The sequence below is a fragment of the Zootoca vivipara genome, chromosome Z1 (assembly GCF_965207765.1).
Source record: "Zootoca vivipara chromosome Z1, rZooViv2.hap1.1, whole genome shotgun sequence".
NCBI classification, from domain to species: Eukaryota; Metazoa; Chordata; class Lepidosauria; order Squamata; family Lacertidae; genus Zootoca; species Zootoca vivipara.
Window position 1 is genome coordinate 39,513,141 of NC_142583.1, and position 18,659 is coordinate 39,531,799.

Sequence of the window (18,659 nt, forward strand, 5' to 3'; positions counted from 1 at the left end):
AGAAACAGAGAAGAGAAGAATAGAAAAGAAAAGAAAAGAAACCGTAACAGAGGAAGGGTTCGGGAAGAGGCAACAGAAGTTTAAATGACAGCCAACCCACAGAGACTCTTATAACTGCTCCACCAATCATAATGGAGCTCTTGATGGCATCCACACTTGAACACACAGTGATGCTCTCACATTAGTCATGCACAGAAGGCATCACACACAGTGAGATGAAACCACTCTACACATATAGCACAAGTGTTCTAGTAGTGCTCTGTCCAGCACTGGCTTCCATAGGCCATTATTTAGGAATGTGGGAAGAAATTTACATCCAGAAACGGTTGGGTTCCCTCAAACAGGAGTTCAGATCCCTTGATAATTAAAAACAACAAAACCAAACCAGAAGTAGACTTTTGCTGCAGGAACTTGCAGAGCTGATTGATTGCCATTTAAATAATGAAGGATTGCCATTTTAATAATAGGCAGCACTCATGGTCTGAAGAGTGTGTGCACAGGATTGGCTTGAATTAAAGCAGCAAATGCCCTGCCCCCTCCCTCCTGCTGCCTAATGTCAAGGTGCATAGTGCTCTATTGCTGGTCAAGTTATGGCTGGCACCACTCAAGGCAGAAACAATTATGCTATGTATTATTATCACAATAATTTTTATGGAATGTTGTGCAATGCCTCTGGAGGGCAATTGTGCTCTGAAATGTAGGTGCTAAATCATTTAATAAAATAAAATCTGAAATCCTACAAGTGCCTCTCCCCCCCTGGCAGGAAAAGTACAATAAGAATAAATTAAACAATATAGCAATTTGCTGCCCTTTCAGGACTCCCAAGATAAGCTGGCTGTGTGGCTGCCTTACCCTGTCTAATGGTAGGGCTGGCCCTATCTGTAGATAAAGCTATAGCTCAGTGGGACTGCCCAGGCTTGGCACAGAAAAAAAAAGCTATGGTTTCCAAGGAGAACAGAGCCAAACACACACCTGAGGCGGGGCAATCAGAGTAACTAGTACATGGACCAAGGGCTTCATTCAGGAAATTGCCTGATGTGTTTATGCCCCAGGAGATTTTGGATTTTTCACAGCCCCCTTCATCTCATGCAAGCCCCCTTCCCCTGTGTTGATGTGATTGATTGCCAGTGTCTGGTGGTTATTTTGCCAGCAAACCTTTTCATCAATCTTCCACCCTCTGCATCACAGCAGCGACACTGCTTGGTTATCACAATAGCAATAACTGGGATGGCTGTTAGAACTTCCCTCCTGATGGTCCTGCATGGTGGGTGTTGGATACGCCAAACATGGAACCATGTTGGGGTTTTAGGGGAGGAAATTCACTCCCAGCCTTCCATTGTGTGCACCATCTTGAAGACACCTGAGCTGAGTAATATGTGAGTGGGTGGCAGGAGAGATCCTTATCCAGTAATCTTCGTAAGACCAGAGGCAGAGTTGAAAGAGTCATAGTTTTTATTGAACAATATCAGTTTGGGGAGAGTTCTGACAAGTGCTGCACAGAAACCTATTCTCCAATTTCTTGAAAGTGTTCTTCGCCTATGTGTATACCTCTTTCTCAGAGCGTTTTAGAATTTCTTTATAATTTCAGTCCGTGCAAGGCTGAATTGGAAGGTAGCTGAGGGTGGCATGTGTGGTTTGTCTTTCCATTAAATGTTTCTATGTGACAATAGGGAAGGGCCAAAGCTCAGTGGTAGATTATATGCTTTCCATGCAGAAAGTCCTAGGTTTAATCCCTGGCATTTCCAGGTAGGGCTGGGAATGACCCCTGTCTGAAATCCTGGACGGCTGCTTCTGGTCATCATGAACAATACCAAGCTGGATGGGCCCATGACTCTACTCTCAAGGAAAGAGAGGAGTAATATTGGTGGCAGCTTGAGATGTGGACAGAGAAGCATAAGAAGGAACAAGAAGCAGAGAGACAACTAAACTGAAAAGTATTTCCCAAATATATTCCTTCTATTTTTAATATAAATTTATTCTCCTGTAAATAATTCCAAGGATAGCTTTCATTATAAAGAACAGAAGTGCAGATCACAAGTAAATGATATTAAAAAACAAAGCAAAACACAATTCTAATGGCAGCTCTGTATCAGTGGAAAATCAACAGAGTGAAAGTTGATTATGTTAAAAGGCCTAGAAAAATTTAAAAGCCATTGCCTGACACTGCAATGGTATCAAGGCAGGCACCATTTCGGATACCACAACTGAAAAGGCTTTCCCCTCAGCACCTTAGATGCTGGGGTAACCTCTGCTAAAGGTCCTCTGCTGAAGATCTCAAGGTATGAAGACAAGTACATAATAGGACTGGCACTTAGCCCCTTAAAGTCAAAAGCAGCACTTTGATTTGAACATGGAAGCAGAGCTGGAGCCAATGCAAATCTCCCTGGTGCTGTCCCATGGATAGCCAGAAGTGGTCTGATAGCCCGCGCGCTCAGTTCACACGGGTTCTTCGCAAGGCCCTCTCATTTTGTGGCGTTGACCCAGGCCAGTTTTCAGCCCATTCGTTCCGTATTGGCGCAGCAACCTCCGCGATGCACTTGGGACTGTCGGTTGAAAGGATTCAGGAATTAGGAAGGTGGAAGTCCAATGCCTATAAAGGATACTTGCGCCCCACCTCTTAGCCGTCAGCCATGGGAAGGGAAAGTCCAACGCGTGTAAAACAGTTAGCGCCCCCCCCCGCTTAGCCTCAGGCCTTACTTACCCACGGTATTCTGATCCCCCGTCTTTCGATGTTTCCTTTCCAGGTGGGCGCTGCATCAATGTGTGGATTGCAGGTCACAGCATTGTGCATTGGGCCAGAGAAAGGGCAATTGAAACCGGTCTCGGGAGTAACCTCGGCCTCCCAGAAAATGTCAAAGTATCGTGGATTGCCAGGCGTGGAATGCGGTGGAAAGAGCTTCTCCCCGCAGTCCTGGCGAAGGCTGCTTCAGTTGGCCCCCCCCCATGCGCTGCTCATACAGTTGGGGGAGAATGATTTGGCGTGTCGAAACGCAGTAGAATTGAAATGGAATATTTGGGAGGACTTTGACAAGCTGCTGGCCTCCTTCCCTGGGATGACGTTGCTGTGGTCCGCCTTGTTGCAGAGGCGTGTTTGGCGTGACGGGCTTTGCCCAAAGGCTTTGAACAGAACCAGGAGGTTATTGAATTCATTTGTATTGCGCAGGGTCCTTGAGTTGAATGGGCAGATAATTTCCCACCCAGAGCTGGTGCGCACTGAAGCAGCCCTTTATCGTAACGACGGAATACACCTTTCGCCCCGGGGGAATGACATCTGGTTAGGCAACATAATTAGGGGGTTGGAACATTGGTTGCGGGTGTGAGCGTATTGGCGGCGAGCCTTTGGGGCTCGAGTGGCGGTTAGGCATTGGAAATTTCGCATAAATAAGGTATGGGGGGCAGATCACGTCATCCTCTGCCCGCAATTGGAGATTTAATCCCGTTAAAGGGGTTCCGGGGGCGGTAGCTTTGTCCTGGGCCTACGGAGGTCAGGGCCTTAGAGCACCCCCCAACGGTGGCCACAGGAGGTGTCTCGGTAGATATATATCACCGGGCTCCTTTCTGGTGGTTAATTTCTCCCGGACTGTAACACACGGGTTGCAGTCGGATATAATCGGTTAGGGTCCAATGCCTAAGCCAATACCGCTCAACATCCTTAACCAATAAAGTTGTGGCCTTTTCACCCACTTTAAACTTAACTTCCTGTGTCTTGTCTCTTATTTCGGGTTGGGGAGGGACATTGCCACACAAAACCACTTCCGTGTCTCGCGGAGGTGGCGTTGTGGGCAGGGACCGACCCAACCTTCGCGAGAGGCTGTGTACTCAGCCTTCTCGCGAGATGGGGTTCCCGCCTCCGTCACACCCGGATGGCCAATAGGGCCGGCTGGGAGGCGGAGCTTTGCCCGCGTTTAAATCGGGGCGGAGGCGGGAACTCTGCCTCTCTTCTCCCCGGTAGCCAGAGCAATCGGATCACCCACCCACCCCCCCTTTTAGGTTAGGCGAGCAGGCAGGCTAGGCCGACGCTGCTATGGACTTTGTTGGTCGCCTTGGTTGGCTGGGGGGCCGGGTAGGACTTTTTCCACTTGGATTAGCCAAACTGGTTTTTTCGCCTACCTCATAGCATGTCGTCACAACTTGGTTTGGCGGTTAGGCATTGGAAATTTCGCATAAATAAGGTATGGGGGGCAGATCACGTCATCCTCTGCCCGCAATTGGAGATTTAATCCCGTTAAAGGGGTTCCGGGGGCGGTAGCTTTGTCCTGGGCCTACGGAGGTCAGGGCCTTAGAGCACCCCCCAACGGTGGCCACAGGAGGTGTCTCGGTAGATATATATCACCGGGCTCCTTTCTGGTGGTTAATTTCTCCCGGACTGTAACACACGGGTTGCAGTCGGATATAATCGGTTAGGGTCCAATGCCTAAGCCAATACCGCTCAACATCCTTAACCAATAAAGTTGTGGCCTTTTCACCCACTTTAAACTTAACTTCCTGTGTCTTGTCTCTTATTTCGGGTTGGGGAGGGACATTGCCACACAAACAGTAGGGACAGCTCAGCTGCCCCTGAAGTTCAACCAATCTGTATCTGACACAGGAAATGACAAGCTGGAAGCAACCAACATCAGTCTGAGAGCATCAGTCCTCGGGAACAGGAAGAGGAATTGGAACCAGCTACTCATCTGTTAAGTCATTAATTAAACTCAGGAAAGATACAGCAATGCTTCACGCCCCATGAGTAATTAGGAAATTCATCGAAAGCACTTGCAGCATGCTCAGCTTGTCAAGTGATAAACACAGGGTGGGAAGAAATGGGGGAGGGAAGAGGCTTCCACTCTGCCCAGTGACAGACAGCTAATCCACACAGGCTGACTACCCGGCAAGCTTTAACAGCAAGGAGGACTGTTTGTCCTCCTTTCACAAATGGAAACTAGTACTGTTCATATATCCAACCATTAACAATATGTGGCTAGAGTCCTGAGATGTTGTTGAACTACAACTATTGACCAACCTAGCTATGATTGGATTTGGAGTCCAACAACATCTGGAGGGTCACTGGTTCCCCATCTCTACTGCAAGGTGTCAGAAAGTGTCATATGCTTTTTCTGTCTCCTGGCTACTTAAAGAGCTAGTGCCTTAGTTTATAGAATTGTAGAGTTGGAAGGGACTGTGAGGATCATCTAGTATAGAGCTTTCCAAACTTTTCATGTTGGTGACACACTTTTTAGACATGCATCATTTCGTGATGCATCATTTCGTGATGCAAATTCAGTTGTTGCATCATTTTGCAACACAGTAATTCAGTTTCACTAGCAGACCAGAGGTTAAACTAACCCCTTTCCAGCCCCAGGAGGAGTGTGGGGAGCGTGACACACCTATACACAACACACATGTTGCGACACACAGTTTGGAAAGCTCTGATCTAGTCCAACCCCCTGCAATGCAGGAATATGCAGCTGTCACATACGGGGATCGAACCAGCAACCATGGCATTATCAACACAGTGCTCTAACCAGCTGAGCTATCCAGGCTGCCTTCTTCTGCAGCTATGGGCTTCTTTGGAGTAATGAGGTTTCCTGCTATGGGGCATCTCTCCTTCGGGCTCTCTTGAGTCTGCACACAGCCACCAGAATCTAGAAGCAGAAGTCTTTCCTTAGGGCAGGGGTAGGCAACCTAAGGCCCGTGGGCTGGACGCAGCCCAATTACCTTCTCAGTCCGGCCCACGGACAGTCCAGGAATCAGCATGTTTTTACATGAGTAGAATGTGTCCTTAATGCATCTCTGGGTTATTTGTGGAGCTTGCCTGGTGTTTTTACATGAGTAGTATGTGTGCTTTTATTTAAAATGCAACTCTGGGTTATTTGTGGGGCACAGGAATTCGTTCGCCCCCCCCCATATATCCCCCCATGGTCTGAGGGACGGTGGATATCCCCCCCCATGGTCTGAGGGACGGTGGCTCGGCCCACAGCTGAAAAAGGTTGCTGACCCCTGCCTTAGGGCTCAGAAGAGGGGCAGCAGGCTCCAAGGTCTACAGACTCTAGAGCAGGCATAGACAACCTTGGCTAACAGGGCCAGTGGTCAGCATAGCTGCCAAGTTTTCCCTTTTCTCGCGAGGAAGCCTATTCAGGATAAGGGAAAATCCCTTTAAAAAAGGGATAACTTGGCAGCTATGGTGGTCAGGGATCATGGGAGTTGTAGTTCCAAAACATCTGGAGAGCTAAGGTTGCCTGTGCCTGCTGTAGAGGATAGGATTGTTGAATTAGTCCCACACCTTTTCGTGAAGCTCAGTGAACACATGTTTCTACTTTAAATGCAGATGCCAGCAGATTATATTGGCTACCAGGTGGTAATCTGGAAGGCCAGGTGATTTAGGGCAGCCTTGGGAAGACCTTAATTGCTGCTCAGTATCCTTCTCTGAAGGTAATTTCTCACACAGAAACAAACACTGCCAAATCCCTCAATTGCATCCCACAACAATAGGCTTGCAGGCAAAGGCAAGGAACCATCACAACAAGCTAATATTTGTGAGGAGGTATTCAATATTCACTGAAGTTCAAATAGCATGTTAAGGAAATGTTGGAAGCCAACAGTGTGTCAGATTATGGTTTAAATTTCCACTTAACCCAAAAGCTCACTGGTTGTCCTGGGACCAGTTATCACAATTTCTCGGGCTAGCCTACCTTAGAATTTTGTTGTGAAGATAGAACTACCAGTATGTACACAAATCCACTTTAAACAGTAAATAAAAAAACCAAGGGCTTTTGCATGTAGGAATTTGATGGAGAAATGTCCTTGAAAGTGTGAGATGAACAAATGATTACAGTACTGGGAAAATGTATAAACACCCCACAGCTAAATCAGGATGAATACTGAATAAACATTACTTGCAGGAGCCCCTGGGCATTGGCCATATCCTCAAATCCTGTCAGCTGTAACTTGGAGCTGGTTGGTGGTAGTGAATATTATTGGTTGGAGATCTCTAGTCCCCTCCCAATTCTGCAAAGAGGGAATGACTTCCATGCCATTTTAACTCTGAGGTACAGATAACTCTTCAACATTCTGCAATTTGTAAAGTTTTATTCATTGCCAACAGAAAGATAAAAATCTAAGGGCATCCTTCTGAGAACAAGCATTGCCTTCAAAATGATTCCTACTACAAGGGACCTCTGGCCCTATGAAGCTTTTTCTCATGACTAACCATTTGGGAAAGTTATTAGAAAAAGCAGAAGAGTTCATTATTATTTTTATCTACTTCATAACTTATTTATCACTGTCCTTGAGAGCCATCAGATAAACTCCTCCAAATGTAAAAGAATTCACCTCAAGCAGTGGATAAACATCTCTTCAACTAGAGCAGTTGACAAACAGGTTGACTTTCTTTGGGAACGTGTAGCAACTGAAACAAACTTGGGGGCCTTGTCAGCTCAATTAGCCATAACAGTGCAATTCTGGAGATATTACTCCCATGGTATTTTTCTTTTCTTTCATATTGCCAACAGTAACAAGGCTGCTTTGGCAGAATTGTCTTTATGAAAGGTTTCTTTAATTTCATTTCCCATAACCCATAAGCCAGGCTTCCTCAACCTCAGCCCTCCAGATGTTTTTTGCCTACAACTCCCATGATCCCTAGCTAGCAGGACCAGTGGTCAGGGATGATGGGAATTGTAGTCTCAAAACATCTGGAGGGCCGAGGTTGAGGAAGCCTGCCATAAGCCTTTTTTTTTTTAAAAAAGAAAAGAATAAGGCAGGCACTCCCAAACTTGGCTCTCCAAATGTTTTGGGACTACAACTCCCACCCATCATCCCTAGCTAACAGGACCAGTGGTCAGGGATTATGGGAATTGTAGTCCGAAAACATCTGGAGGGCCGAGTTTGGGGATGCCTGGAATAAGGTCACCCCAGTTATCTTATGCCTAAAATAAACTGACATCTTGCTGAAAATATTAAATATAAATATATAAATTATAAATATATGTATATATTTATAAAATATTAAATATTATTATTATAGCCTCCTACCTGGCACAAGGACTGGCTGGGGGGGGCAGACACATGTATTGAACCCTGAGCCACCAAGGAGCCCCAGCTTTCATCCTCTTTTTAACAGAGTAAGCCTGTTCAGGAGTGGGACCTCCCAGAGGAGGTAACAGAGATGCTCCTTTTTGCAGCTAGCCTGATGCCGAATAGAGGAAGATACTGGGGTAAGTTCCTTTAAGCACTTTTCTCATGTCCACATAATTTCATTCACTCCTCAAATGTGCTGCCTTTATGTAATAAATCATAATTTGCTGGCTTTGATATGTTTTACTTGGAAGATCCCTTGAAATAAATGCTTTCTTTCTACTGAAAAAACTTTTTTATTGCAGTTTCTTTTCTCTCCCCTCCCCCCCCCCAATTTTCTGTGATCCCTATATAGCTGCTACTGGTCTCCTTGTCACCACTGGGCTGTTATTTATTAATATACAGTAACCATAATGACATATATGTTATTTTCACTAATATATTCATTTTAACATACACTTTCTCCCAGTATATGCATTTTGTAAACTGGTTGGAGAACTTCATTACAAAATTCAGATACGTGAGAATGTCAAAGGTTTGCTGTGTTTTGGTTCCTATATTGTTGTAGAAAGTGTGCATTTGATGGATTTGACTTTAAATAATCTGAATCAATTTTCTCCTCCGCCCTTACCCATTAGCAAGGTTTGTTCTTGGCTGCAGCTCATGGTTCATATGGAGAGAGCTTAATCATGAGTTCTGGTTCAGAGTGCCATCTCTGTGTCATTTTCAGGCCTTTTCTGTTAGATTTTGGTATCCATTTTGTATCCAGTGCCTAACAAGCACTTTATATCAATCAGTCGCTGCTACAAAATATGATAACAATTTCTGGGCTTGCTGCAAAGCCACAGCATGAACAATGACAAATCAGAAATATAACAGGAGTGCCACAGGAGTAATTTATGTGATACAGAGGACACCTGCCCATGCACCTTAAACACTGAGCGCTAGGAGCCCTTAAATGAGAGTTCTATTGTGCAGGGGGAACATTAAAGATGGAATGTTGGGTCAGAGAAAGAAAATTATAAGATTCTGCATAATAAACTACTCTCAATTGCAATGCAACTCGTGTCACGCTTTACAATAATTGAAAGGCTTTGGAACTCCCACATTAATAAATCAAATAATCAGTAACTCCTTACTATATTGCCAACATTTAGGTCACAGTTAACTACAAAGGAGGTAAGGGATAAGAAATCTACATCATACAGTGAACATTTGGAATAAACCTGGCAGGGAAGGGATGCATTAATTAGAGAATAATACTATAGCATATTTACTATAGCATATTTATGGTTTATTGTAAATAAACATTGCCTGCAAATTGCCTGCTTCTTTCAGTGCATCTCAGTTGCTATCAAACACAGAGAATTCTGTCTCCGAAGCTGTTGCAAATTCATTTGTACTGTGTGCTTCACTTATGTAGTGATTTATTCCATATTATTTTATTAGTATCTTAACTCTGCTTGCTACTGTCTTTCACAGTTTGGGCCTTCATCATCTGGGTTATGAATGCATGTTTTAAATTTAAATTGAGCCTGGGGATGGAAGGTGGAATCTGCCAAACCTAGATTCCAAAGCGGACAAACCTGGTTTGATCCAGGTGGATCATAACCTGTATCTGGTTATGGGTCCACTTCAGAATTCACAGTCTTGTGGACACCTTTACAAGACAGCCTAAGGGCCGCAATGCTGCCTCTGTTCTGATAAAAACTGTTCATACAGAGATACTTGTTAGAAAAGTAAAAAGGCCTTCTATGGCTGATCATTAAAGCTTTGTTTCAAAAATTTAGTTGCTGGCACCGATCTGAAATGAAACTGAATAAGGCACCTGGAAGTGCGGAGGAAATATATACAGGTGTTTCAGTTATGTAGCAGGCAGAAATAGAGGAGGAAATGGGCATCATGCTCTGTTTTTCTCCAGTTATTGCAAATAACTTTAGCTTCTCTGTGCCAGGAATTGCTGACCGTGGCCTCATATGGTGAATCACATAAGTGCAGCATCACAGGGAAAAACCTTCCAAGTCCAGACTAGCTTTAACTACCCAGGCTGAGCATTGGCTCCTCATGTGCAGGAAGAAGTATAAGAGGGCTCCTGTCTCAGTGGTGCTTTGCTTGAGCAACAAGGTCAACCTGAGCTCTGGTTTTCCCTCAGATCCTACCTCCTGCTTTGCCACCTGGCCATGATTTCTCTCTGGCCCTGTTCCCCAGTTCCTGTCTTCTTACTGCTACCCAAAGCCACCACCAGATTTAGGGAGGTGTGGGCAGTCCCCACTCTCACAGGGTGCCAAGCCAAGGAGGTGCAAAATTGAGAAGATCCATAATTCCGAAGATCCATTTTGAGGCAACAAAATTTGCCCTTTCTCAGGGTGCCATATTATTAAGCTATGCATTGGTTGACGGAATCAATGGGCTAAGATAACCAAAGTCTGCCCCTGCCAAAGCCGAGCCCTGGTGCTCTCAGCTGTAGCTCTGTCTCCATCCTCTGCATCATTTTGAGGCATGGTTAGGAGTGTAGACTGCCTCTTTCTGAACTACAGGGCATTTCACCCTGGGGAGACCAATTGTGTGCAGCTTACTCTAGCAGGCTCTGCTAAGCATTATGCCTTGTGTCTAACAACTTACCCTTCAGGAGTTCAGCATTTAACCAGTGTTTGATGACCTCTAGAGGGAGAAACGGCTGGAGACTTTTTGAGTTTTATTTACGAATATGCAAGCTGAGCATGGGTGGAAGTAGAGTTTAACACTTTACAAACAGCAAATTGCACCTCCACGTAGCATATATAACCAGAAAGAGGCACTCTTGCATCCCCAAATACCTTTTAGCCCAGCCCTCTCTTTGTTTCTGTACATAGAGACCTAGCTTACATTACTCTTAACTGTATTTGTGGAAGAAAAGTATGCATTCTCCCATTCAGCAGTCCAGGACCTTCCAGCTATTTCCAGTCTATTGAGAAGGCACCAGCAATCTTACAAAAGTAAAGTAAATCCAGGCCTAGACATGGCACCCATTAAGAAACATCACCTGAATATTCCTGGGTGTCAGTATTCCTTTGCCCACCCCAATACTCTGGCCAGGTATTATTGTCTTAATGCAAACCCATAGTGATAGACCTGTTCACATTAATCTGATGCCAAACCCACAACACTATGTAAATCTGCTAGACCTCTGATTTGCATTCTGCTGATGTAGATTATATTAATGTGCTTTTGCATGATCATTCACTTCCCTTTCCTGCCTTGCTCTTGTTGTGTGTTGAAAAGATGGATGGTTTCAATTATTTTCCTAATGCAGTTGTCCATGGCTTAGGTCCAAAATTCCTGTAGCACAAGCAGAAGATGCTTGCACTCATGCCAAAGGGGTTCTCAAACTACTGCTGCTTCCCCTTCAGCTATAGACTCTGCACCACATTGCACATAGTTCCAGAGAGTCCCTGACTCTCAGGAGGGTTTTAGCATATGTAAGGGAACGAAGCAGGAAGAAGAGTGCAGCAAAGCCCTGTTGCGTGAGCTGAACTCCACTCATCTTTTTCTTTTTCTTTTTTTGGATACTAGACACTATCTTGCTTAGTGTGCTGGATGATTGCTTGATTTGGCACATCTCAAACACTGCTCTATTCCCAGATTAATTATTTTACAAGATCCTTTGGCAAACAAGCTCACATTAAACTTTCAGTATCCACACTCCACATTTTCTTCTGCTGAAGGAGGAGCAGCATAGCAAATACTCCCTATGAATAAGGGTACCTTCACATGTGCAGTTGGGAATCCCTACTACTTCTCTCTGTTGTTCTGCCCAGAATGATGGGTTGTTGTGTTTTTTAAGCAACATACCTCCAAAGAACCATGCAAGTGAAAAGCTGCATTGCAGCAATAAACCAAAAATGTACATGAGAAGTTGCACAACTTTGAGGCTTGAGAACACAATTTCAATTAAATACCACAGCCTGGGGGTGATCCTGGCTCCAGTACTGTCACACGAGGCCAGCTACAGATGGTTCACCAATGATGGACATTCCTGGACAGAGATAATCTGGCCACAGTACTCCACATGATAAAAATCTTCTGCTTAGATTATTCCAGTGGAAGCTGCAGCTTGTGCCTAATGCAACCATCAGGCTTTTAAGCAGTGACTGAGAGGGTAGTGGCAGAGCAACTATGGATGCAGCTGGGTGAAGTGGACTACCTAGACCTGTTTCAATCTGGCTTCAGGCCTATTTTCAGCCTTGATCACTCTGATGGGCTACCTTTGTTGTGAGAGACAGAGAGAGAGTCTTACCCTATTGATTCTTTGTGAACTCTTGGCTGCTTTTGAAATCATAGACCAGGCTTCCTCAACCTCGGCCCTCCAGATGTTTTGAGACTACAATTCCCATCATCCTTGACCACTGGTCCTGCTAGCTAGGGATCATGGGAGTTGTAGACAAAAAACATCTGGAGGGCCGAGGTTGAGGAAGCCTGTCATACACCACTGTATCTGTTGGTTGGCAGCAACTGTGTTGTTGTGACTCCACTCCTACTATAGGTTCAGTACCAGAGAATAGCACTGGGAGACTTCTGTTTGGCGCCATGGCATTTGTGCTCTGATCTCACTGGGTTCTATCCTGTTTCCCATGCTATTTAACACCTCTATGAAACCACTAGGAAGAGTCATCTGAGGATTTGGAATGTAGTGCTGTCATTAGCATGCTGATGACACCCAGCTCTATCTCGCTATTCCACCTGGATCAGGAGATGCTGTATATTGTGCTAGACTGGTGCCTGGAGATGGCAACAGGTTGGATGAAGGCTAAGAAAACAATGATCAAATCATAATAAGATGGAGTCACTGTGAACAGGCAGTTATCGTGCCTGGGAATTAGGGAGGCAGCCTATTCCGAAAGTGGTAGCACTCCTTCTGAAGGAGCAGGTGTGTAACTAGAGGTTACTCCATTAAATGATGCTGTCATTGAAGCCCCAACAAGAAGTGCCCATTCCCAGCTACAGATGGCTCACCAGCTACAGCTGTTCCTGGGCCAATTTTGTCTGTCATCAGCTATCCATGCTCTGGTGACCTCATGTTTGGAAAGCTGTAATACACTTGATGCAAGGCTGCAGCTAGTGCAGATCTTAGCCACCTAGTTATTTGTTGGGACAGCGAGGTGGGAATAAAAAAATACTGATTATAAAAGCACTGCATTGGCTACCCATGCACTACTAGGTCCAACTCAAGGTGCTGAGGCCTAAATGAATTGGGGCCCAATTATCTATAGGGAAACCTCTATAGGTACAAGGAAGGCCCTATTTGCAGTCCCATCAACAAGAGTAGTTCCAAAAATTGCGACATGATGTGGGAGTCCCTTCAAACAAAGGGCAGTTGCTGGGGGGGGAGGTACTAACTGTAATGAGAATCAATGCTTTCTTGATCTCTTGTCACCAGTGTTACTGCAGCTTACCAAGAGGGACAGGGCAAAGTGGTGGTGAGGATACCATGGTGAAAATGCACCATTTGAAGCACCAGATTGGCTCTGCTGGTGCATTTGCACTGTGCTGACCTCAGCACCACCTTGCTCTCCCGCCTCCCACTAAGCTAGACTAGAGCAATGCTAGTAATGGGAGGTCAGGTAGGCTCCACCTCCCCTGCTGACCACAGCTGAATAAAAATAGTAACATCAGCAATCAGTTCTAATGTTGCTTTCTTTTAAGGAGTGGGCAAAACACAAAATCCATTGTTATTTGCTCAGGCTTGTAAAATGCTTTTATGTACCATTGAGCTTATTGTCTGCTCTTTGATTGGCTGGTGCCATCATTTATTTGTGCTTTGGGGTGTATGTCTTGTTTTGGATATCATAAATTCCCCTGAAAATCAATCTCGACAAAGGGCAGTATTTCAAACAAACAAACAAACAAACAAACAAACAAACAAACACATACCTTCTTATTTTTCAGAACTGCTGATAAATATCAAAAGTAGAGCAGAAATCCAAAATGCATTGTGTACTACTTCCTTCTTACATTTGGCACCAAGGGCAGACATAAATATGGGTTTTGCTGCTGTAATGTAGAAGTGTTGAAGGAGCAATGAAATAAAAAAATCCACATCCAGCAATGCTGGTAACATGGCAATTGCCTGATTTTGCCAACACACACACACACACACACACACACACACACACACACACACACACTCACCCCTCTCCAGCCTCTCTCTGCAAGCCATCTTGATGGATCTACTCTCCAGGAGCCATGGCATTAAAGAAGTCAGTAGAGCATAAAGATGTTTCCATTTTAGACACTAGGAGGACGCAGAGTTTCTCCAGATAATGTGTTGATGCTTTTCAGACAGGCTGTGAACAACTCCCCTGGCTTATATTGTACTTTTGCAAGGCTGCGTTTACCTTCCTGAAATACCATATTGCTGAAAGAGGGAAGCTATTACTTCCTAGGTGAAAATGCCTTTAGTACCATTAGAAAACGAAAATGCTCATGCTGCAGTCAGCAGCATTACAGAGCCACACCAAGCCTGAGCCTTGGGATGCTACTTTATTTCTTCCTGTGTGCCTCTTCGCAATGGTTCAACGCTGATAACACTAACATATGATAAACATGGTTTTTTTAAAATAAAAAAACCCAGCTAAAAACTGCACCAGATTAAAATGATCCCAGAACAGGTTTTTCCTCACAGGACCTGCAATCCAGATTTCAAATGGAGGCTCAGGACTGGTCTACTCATTAGCCCGTTTTCTTTAGGTGCAGAACAGGAGAGATGGCAAATCAATGTCTGCTGCCGCCTCTACCTTACCCACCGAGCCACTTGCTGCTGTCTAGGTCTCTAGGAGCACCTCTTTACCCTGCCTTTTGACACTTACTGTGTCTATTTTCTAGGACCCACCTTATTTTTATGGTTGTAAATTGTTTTAAATATTGTGTTTTAATGCTGTAACCCGCCCTGGTACCTTATTTTGCTGAAAGGCCACAGTGGTGCATTTGAACTATGGAAAGGCCACTGCTCAGTGGCTGAGTGTATGTATGTGGAAAGCCTCAGGTTCAATCGCCAAGGGATTTATAAGTAAGGACAGGGAAGACTTTGGTTTGAAAACCTGGAGAGCTGCTGCTGATTAGTGCCAACATAGTGGACCAATGATCTGTCTCTGGATAAGGAAGCCTCCTATGTTTACTATGCCTCTAAAACACACATGCATAAGAACACTTAGCATTCAAAATCCTCCTGCGTATATATTTAAATAAGCTGATTTTGGCTCTAATAACTTTTAAGTGCAACAATTTTTTCATGAAACCATGTGGAGAAGGAATCAATATTTTCCATACTAAATGCATCAAGAACAGTTCCTAAGAAACAGATATGGTTATTTAGCATGACTGAATTGTACACAAGCATAGATCATTCTTGTCTCAATATTGTCTGTTTTTCATAATGAAAAGCAACATGCTTCAATTATGCAGTACGATATGAATGGCGTCAGTCACACTAAACAAGACACACTAATTGTTGAGCTGTTTTTTTTGGGGGGGGAACTGCTGCTTTTTCCATCATCGAGTTATATTATTTCTATGTAAAGCACTGTGAGACTAGAATGGTATACTGTATGGGCATTATGCTCTGTCTCAATCTCTCTCATAGTTTAAAATTTAACCAAAAATTAAAAGAAAAAAAGAACAGGTCTCCATATCATGGTGGCTGGTGCCCATTGGCATTAGCAGACCAGCAGTAAGTAGATGGAGCCAGAGCCAACAACAGGCAGAACCAATAGCTTTTAATTTTGTCCCCCTCCTCCTCTCTGCTAGGTTCTACAAGGAGGAAGCAGCCAGTATTGCCCTCTGGACTGGTTGTAAGAAAGCAGGTGGGGACTGGCTGAGGGCAGACGAGTGTGCTGGGGCAGTGCATCATTTGCCCTAGTGGACCAGCTTCCATTGGCTACATAGGTAGAGCCTGGTAAGAGACAGCTAACGGGAGGACTTCTGCTTGGTGCTTTGTAAGCACAATGCTCCTCCCATGCCAGCTGTGCCAGAGGTTAAAGGTAAAGGGACCCCTGACCGTTCGGTCCAGTCGCGGACGACTCTGGGGTTGCAGCGCTCATCTCGCTTTATTGGTTGAGGGAGCCGGCTTACAGCTTCCGGGTCATTTGGCCAGCATGACTAAGCTGCTTCTGGCGAACCAGAGCAGCGCACGGAAACGCCATTTACCTTCCCACCAGAGCAGTACCTATTTATCTACTTGCACTTTGAAGTGCTTTCGAACTGCTAGGTTGGCAGGAGTGTGCCAGAGATTACTGTGTGTTAATTGTCTCCACTATTAACAACAGGTAGCTTCTTCCACTGGCTGATGGTGCCTATGATAGGGCTTGGGCTTCAGTTCATGATGCTTTAGGGCAAATTTATTTGACTCATATATACTATGGGCAGTATAAATTCATTGTTTCCCATTTCCTGGTATAGTGGCTCTCTGGGTGGGACTCTGCAAGCGATCAAAGGGAAAAAGGCAAACAAATTGCTCTAAAGCAGAGATGAGAAACTCTCATAATTTCTCACCACTGAATTATTCTGGCTGAGGCTGATAGGAGAGGGAGTCTAGAAACATTTGGAGAGTCACAGGTTCCCCACTCCTGCTCTAAAGGGTCACAGAACGGAACCTACTGTATGCACTACAGTGGTCTATATTTCTGGGTCAGCAGTGTCAATATTTAGACATGAAATAGGTATTTGCCGAGTAAAACGGAATCATTTTTATAATAGATGTTGCAAGTATATGTTGAATGAAATCACAAGGGGGGATGTTTGCATTTTGTGTGGCTTCCCTGGTGCGCTATCTTTGTCAGAGAAACATCAAAATCCAATGCAGCTTGTGGCTGTGTCTCTTTCCACCAGGGCGGTTAGAAAAGATGGAGGCTTAGCTCTGATCACTAGCAGCCGGATTCTGAGAAATATTGAATTCATTTAAGTCTGTTGCAGTGAAGCATATCTTAGGGATTCTTCAGATATAACACATTTCCCCTGCATAATGATAATCTCTGAGTAGGATGAAATAAGTATAAACCCAACACTTCCAGAGTGTAAGAGTGCCTGTCTCTGGATGGGTGACCATGAGTCACTAAGCCAATGCATGTAGGGCACTGACACCCTGAAACTAAAAGCCCTAAAACAATATTACTGCAACGTTAAAGGGAATGCTATATATTCATGGCTGTTTGTATCACAATCATCAGGCAGGAAGGAATCTGAGCAGTACGTTGTTCAATATTTGGCTAAAAGGCACCTGATCCAAGGACCAATCCATATCTACGCCTGTGATAGCAGACTGCAGATAACTGACTCTGGATACTAAGAAGATAAGAAGAGCTTGCTGGATTAGGCCAGTGGCTCATCTGGTCCAGCATCTTCTCCTCAAAGTGCCCAACCAGATGCCTGTGAGGAGTCCACAAGCAGGACCTGAATGCAACAGCACTCTCCCTGCTGTGGTTTCAAGAAAACTGGTAAGCATGGAGATCGGGAAGCTGAGGCTCAGGGGCCAGATCTGACCCTCCAGGCTTCTCTGTCTAGCACATGGGATTCTCCCCATGTCAGACTCCTCCCCAGTCTCCCTCCCCACTAGGCCACACCCTCCACTGCCTCTGTATTGCACCCACCATGAGTGGCTTTGCCTGCCTGAAATATGTCCTTGAACTCTGGTGATGCTTCTTGCTCTCCTGGATGGAGGGTAGAGAGATGTGTGTAGAAACTAGCCTACTGCTCAAAGGCAACATTCACACTTGGTGCTCTGCCCTGCCCACTGTAATGTGGCCCTTGGAAGGTTGCCCAGAATAGAATGTGGCCCCCGGGCTGAAAATGGTTCCTGGCCAAGAAATGTATGTGGCCGAGATATGCCTCACTGCAGCCTCCACCACCACAGGATAGGATAAGTTCTGAGCCATGTTTGCTTGGATTTGTTATGAGTCTTCCTTTGGTTGCATTCAAACCAGCATCTTAGCTGCCTCATGGCCTTTTGCCCCTGTACAACTGTGTATCATGGAGAAACCTATCTATGCTAGATAGTTCAAGAGAACATTGTTCCACGTATCCTACTAGGCAGTATAAACCATCGGTATCCAATAACTTTTTTTGGGGGGGGGGGAGAACATTCTAATATCCATCAAACCTTGAGGATCCCTAATAACCAATTCTGTCATTCATCTAAAGCTTTATTATTAGCCCTCGTGTATTTGTTGGCTCAACTCTTTGAAAAGCCACCAGTTGAGCTGCATAAACAGTCTGCTCTGTATCCATTGATCATTCACTAGAGCAGGCATCCCCAAACTGCGGCCCTCCAGATGTTTTGGCCTACAACTCCCATGATCCCTAGCTAACAGGACCAGTGGTCAGGGAAGATGGGAATTGTAGTCCAAAACATCTGGAGGCCGAAGTTTGGGGATGCCTGCACTAGAGGCAGCTCGCTCATTTCTGTGGCAGAATTCCTTGTTTCTTACAGAAAGACTCCATATTGCTTCCAGAATCTGACCACCTTAGGACTTTGTCTGAAGGTTGCCCATCCTTTCCTACTCACCCCCTTAAGCCACTGCATGAGATTTACTGAAGTGTGCACAAGAATTTTATCTTGGAAGTTAGTGGGGGGGGGA

General features: G+C 44.9%; 1 long non-coding RNA gene and 1 pseudogene across 1 annotated transcript in view; both read left to right on the forward strand.

Annotated features, from left to right (window-relative positions):
* The window catches only part of LOC132592637 (uncharacterized), an 85,533-nt gene that overhangs the window by 19,706 nt on the left and 47,168 nt on the right, over positions 1–18,659 (forward strand). Inside the window, exons 2-3 of the long non-coding RNA XR_015947734.1 lie at positions 6,308–6,411; positions 8,099–8,192. This is a non-coding gene — a long non-coding RNA (uncharacterized LOC132592637). The remainder of the gene's footprint in view (positions 1–6,307; positions 6,412–8,098; positions 8,193–18,659) is intronic.
* On the forward strand, positions 1,228–3,953 carry LOC148687352 (uncharacterized; annotated as a pseudogene).